Consider the following 5,334-nt stretch of genomic DNA (forward strand, 5'->3'; position numbering starts at 1 on the left):
CCATCTACTAATATTACCAATTCTCTGACATTCATCACAAGACAAGACAAACTTACGAGCATCCTTGAAGAGAGTAGGCCAATAAAAACCAGATTGTAATACCTTGTGTGCAGTTCTATCTCCATCGTGGTGTCCTCCGTAGGCCTCGGAGTGACACTTGTGTAGGATCATTTCTTGTTCATGCTCAGGTACACAACGTCTAATAGTACCATATACTCATTTATAAATGTGTGGATCATCCCAAAAGTAATGACTCAAATCATAGAAGAAATTTTTTCTTTTTTTGGTATGTGAAGCTAGGCGGTATAAATTTAGCAAAAATGTAGTTAGCATAGTCAGCATACCAAGGAGTACTACGTGAAGCATTTATGACCGCTAATTGTTCATCAAGAAAGATATCATCAATAGGTAGTAGGTCATCAAGAACATTCTCTAATCGAGACAAGTTATTCGCTACGGGGTTATCAACACCCTTTTTATCAATAATATGCAAATCAAATTCTTGTAGCAGAAGAACCCATCTAATAATTCTAGGTTTAGCATCTTTATTTTTCATAAGGTATTTAATAGTTGTGTGATCAGTATGAATAGTTACTTTGGAATCAACAATCACTACTACAAATTAGACTATTAACGACCATCTACAAATAAAATTGGTCGTTACTCGGCGATGCCACATCCCACATCCATCTTAGGCTCATCGGGCCTTCGTGAGGGTATCCCGTCGTTAAGTTATTTTATAGGAAGCGGTCGTTGTTGGCTATTTTAGGAGTAGTTAACTATTCCTAAACACGTTTGCATCGAGAAACAAGGATAAATAGCAGTCTTTTTTTTTGAACAAGTAAATAGCAGTCTATTTATTAACTCAAGGTATCCTAATATACTTAAATCTCACGTATGTCCATCAGATCCATGGCGGCAGAACCTTGTGCCCTCGAGTACTGTATCCCTCTCTAAGAGCAATGACTGCGAGGCGCTAAGGCAGATTCCCCCGTTTCCACCGCCGGTGGCCTAGCAGAGGTCGTTTTCATCCGGATCCGCGGATCTAGTTGGAGGATGAACAATTGTTCAGGTCCAGATCCATCCCGTGCGGATCTTGGGCGTTCAACATGGATTGGCATGGGTATTCGTGAGTTCGTCGCTGTCTTCTTGCTCGGTGATATAGGATAGAGGAACTTCATCCTCTTCTTCTTAATTGAGCAGCGGTAGTCTGCAGCAAGCCAAGTACGCAGGTATGAGGGAGTGCCCCATTGGAGAGAATTCCTACAGGGCCTGGGTGCTTCTACACCACCGGCATGATCAGCGCTACCTCCTTGGAATTCCATGGAAAGTTTTCCCAATTATTTTTTTTTTCTCATTCTATTGACCTTACGACCTTGCTCCCATTCCGCGCGGCTACCTCTTGGATCTTCCTTTGTGGTGTGTGCGTGCGTTCGTCGGTGATCAGGGCTTCCTCTTATGGGAAGAGGAGGTTGTTGCGTGATGTGTTGTTCCCGGGACTGCCCATCACATGTTTGAGGTAATGCCAAAGTTAAACTAGGACACTTTGTTTTAATGTTCTCTTCCAATCATGACCGAGAATCATGACCATGTTACACTATTCATTGCTTTATTGACCACATACTCTTCGTTAGCTCACAATTCATCAGCTGATTGGCCGTAAACAGTTCAGACATATAATTTTGAAGCAGGTACATAGTATAACTTCTCTTGTTGATTTCAATTTCCAATAATATAATCCCAGTGTGGCTTGTCTTTCCATTTTATTGCAACTAATAATAGCCACTTGCCTCTCTTGTAATAGGGTGAAAGGAAAACAGGGCACCAAGTATAGCTAAACTATTTTGTGAGACTCACATGAAGGATATAGCCTTTTTGCTAATTCGACAACCTCGGCCGAACATGTAAGACATAGGCCCCGTTTGATTGCAAAGTATTTTCTTAGTATTTTATGAATACTGCAGTTTTTTTAGATACCACAGTTTTATTTACTGTGACCTGTTTGACTAATGTTAAAATTGTGTTATTAAAACTTGAGTATTTGCAAAACTGCGGTAATTTCTTTGCATAATAAAAAGAACCCCGAATCTCATTTTTTTAAACAGAGCGAGCGAAATAAATGAGTCTGTCGCTAAATATACCCAATAAACTCATCTCATTTGATCATAGAAAGGATCCAATGTAATTCATAGCTATCCTTTATAGATCAACCAAGGTCGGGAGCCTCTCTTAAGGACTACTAATCACTGAACCCAAAATCCTTTACAATTTTGAGGAAAAATTGAAGAGCCGTGTTGTGGGTGGCCTTTTTCTTAACATATAAACTGGAGTTGTCGTGCATGCTGTTGTTCTATGCACGCTGGTGGCAAGGGCTAACCAGCTACCTAGCTGGATAAACGTAACAAAAATAGAGTTTGCACCACAAAAAGCAACAGTTAACTAGCTATGAATGCATGAGGGCGAACTGCTAGCTAGTAAATTTTACAACATTTTGTGGCCTAACCAAACATGTCCTCTGCATTGTGAATATTCCAAAAAACATTGTTATATTAAAACCATGGTATTTTGTACCTATACGCAAAATAACTGTAGTTTTCGATACTTTGTTTTTTTAGTACTTTGCTATCAAACATGGCCTTAGTTTAAGCGTAAATGATTGTTCTCATGAAAGCCAGCATGATCATGTAAGTTGTTCTCATACATTGATTTCATATGATATTATACTTTGTGCTAATTTATTTACATAGACTAATATTCATAAATTACTCAATGTTTTGTAGGACTAATGGTCCATCATAATATATAGAAGCATCAGGAAGCACTGTAATCGCCAATGAAGAATGACATCAATACGAACAACAATGGTGTCCCTCAATTGAAGCTTAATAAACATTATCTTTCATAGTTGTCTCCTTTTCTAGATAGATAAGGGGAACTACATTTGTCATATAAGGAGTGCTTTTGAATTAAAAAAATTGAAGGATACTTTAATTCCATTATTGTATGTCGAGATGTTGTTAATTTATTTGATTTTTACTAATAAAAGAAGCTATGGCCCTCTCAATTCAGATTTTGTTTTGTATATGTGGATGTTAATATTCAAATGTTGGATGTAGCATAAAGTGATCATTGAATGGAAAGTAATACCAAATATAAGTTGTCCTGAAGTATATCAAAGTGAAGAGAACGATCGCTAATATTACAAAGTAGTCGTTAATGATAGTTTTGGTCATCATTAAAACATTATTACAGATGAAAAAAGTGGCCGTTGATACTACAATTATGGTCGTTGTTGCATTAGGATTGACGACGACACAATATCCCATCTGTTATAAGAATAAAGACCACAAAAGGTATGTGGTCGTTATACTTTTAACGACGGAGCCTACTACGACCAGCAAATTGTGGTCGTTAATGACTTTTAACGACTACAATCTGACTTTTAACGACCAAATATACCGTCGTTAAAAAGTGTTTTTATAGTAGTGAATATATGGTATGAACTTATCACAAGCAAACACAACTCCTAAAAATTATTTCTCAGTGGTAGCGTAGTTTCTTTGAGCACTGTCTAGAGTTTTACTAGCATAATGCATAACATTTAGTTTCTTATCAACTCTTTGTCCTAGAACAACACCAACAACATAATCACTGGCATCACACATAATTTCAAAGGGTAGGTTCCAATCAGGTGGTTTAACAACACGTGCCGTGATCAAGGCTCTCTTAAGAATTTCAAATGCTTCTACACAATCATCATCAAAAACAACTGGAACATCCTTTTTCAGAAGACCAATGAGAGGCCTACAAATCATAGAGAAGTCTTTACGAAACCTCCTATAGAAACCAGCATGACCAAGGAAACTTCTTATAGCTTTGATATTTGTAGGACATGACATTTTTTCAATAGCATCAACTTTAGCTTTATCAACTCCAATACCTCTTTTGGAGATCTTGTGTCCCAGGACAATGCCTTCGTTAACCATAAAGTGGCACTTCTCCCAATTCAATACAAGATTAGTTTCTTCACATCCCTGCAAAACTCGATCAATGTTGCTCAAGAAATCATCAAAAGATGTCCCGTAAACGTAAAAATCATCCATGAAAACCTCAACAATCTTTTCACAGAAGTGAGAGAATATAGCCATCATACATCTTTGAAAGGTAGCAGGTGCATTCCCTAAACCAAAAGGCATACGTCTATAAGCAAAGGTACTAAAGGGAGAAGTAAAAGTGGTTTTCTCTTGATCCTCTTTTGACATAGGCATTTGAGAGAAACCAGAATAACCATCTAGAAAGCAAAAATGTGTATGTTTGGATAGTCTTTCTAGCATTTGATCGATAAAAGGTAGAGGGTAATGATGTTTCCTAGTAGCTTTATTTAATTTTATAGAAACAATTACCATTCTATAACATGTAACAATTCTTTGCGGGATCAATTCATTTTTATCATTAGAAACAACCATAATACCTCCCTTTTTAGGCACACAATGAACGAGACTAACCCATCTACTATCAGCAATAGGATAAATTATACTTGCCTCCACAAGCTTTAATATTTCCTTTTTCAACACTTCTTTCATTTTAGGATTTAACCGTCATTGGTGATCAACAATGGGTTTAGCATCACGCTCCACATTAATTTTGTGCTGACATAGAGTGGGACTAATGCCCTTAAGATCATCAAGAGTATATGCAATACCAACACGATGCTTCCTCATATCTTTAAATAATCTCTTTTCTTCATGCTCTGAAAGGTTAGCACTAATAATAACATGATATATCTCCTTTTCATCAGGATAAGCTTACTTCAGAGTATCAGGTAGTTGTTTAACCTCAAACACACTATCACCCTTGGGTGGAAAAGGATCCCCAAGTATTTCAATGGTAAGTTGTGTTTCAATATAGGTTGTTGATCAAATAAAATCTTATCTATTTCATTCCTTCCATTCATATGCATATCATTTTCATGGTCTAGGAAATATAGTTCTAAGAGATCGGTAGGAGGCATACGATAGAAGCTAGACCAATTATTTCATCTTTACTAGGCAATTCTTTGTCATGGGGTTGTATATGAAATTTAGAGAAACTGAACTCATGAGACACATCCCCAAACTTACAATAACAGTTTCTTTCTCACAATCAATCCTAGCATTAACAGTATTCAAGAAGGGTCTACCAAATAAAATGGGAAAAATCATCTTGCGGGGAACCAAGAACAAGAAAATCAGTAGGATACTTTATTTTCCCACACAAGACTTCAACATATCTAACAATCCCAATAGGTGCAATAGTATCTATATTAGCAACCTTAATGGTAGCATCAATTTCTTC

General features: G+C 36.9%; 1 long non-coding RNA gene across 2 annotated transcripts; it reads left to right on the forward strand.

Annotated features, from left to right (window-relative positions):
- Nucleotides 1–1,427: 1,427 nt before the first annotated feature.
- On the forward strand, nucleotides 1,428–3,064 carry LOC123410136. Of its 2 annotated transcripts, XR_006612979.1 has the most exons (4): nucleotides 1,428–1,519; nucleotides 1,635–1,691; nucleotides 1,805–1,904; nucleotides 2,781–3,064. It is a non-coding gene; the product is annotated as an uncharacterized LOC123410136 (long non-coding RNA). The 2 variants fall into 2 exon arrangements; XR_006612978.1 differs by lacking the exon at nucleotides 1,428–1,519 and having other exon boundaries at nucleotides 1,526–1,691.
- Nucleotides 3,065–5,334: the final 2,270 nt, after the last annotated feature.

This window comes from Hordeum vulgare, chromosome 1H (genome assembly GCF_904849725.1).
Source record: "Hordeum vulgare subsp. vulgare chromosome 1H, MorexV3_pseudomolecules_assembly, whole genome shotgun sequence".
Lineage (NCBI taxonomy): Eukaryota > Viridiplantae > Streptophyta > Magnoliopsida > Poales > Poaceae > Hordeum > Hordeum vulgare.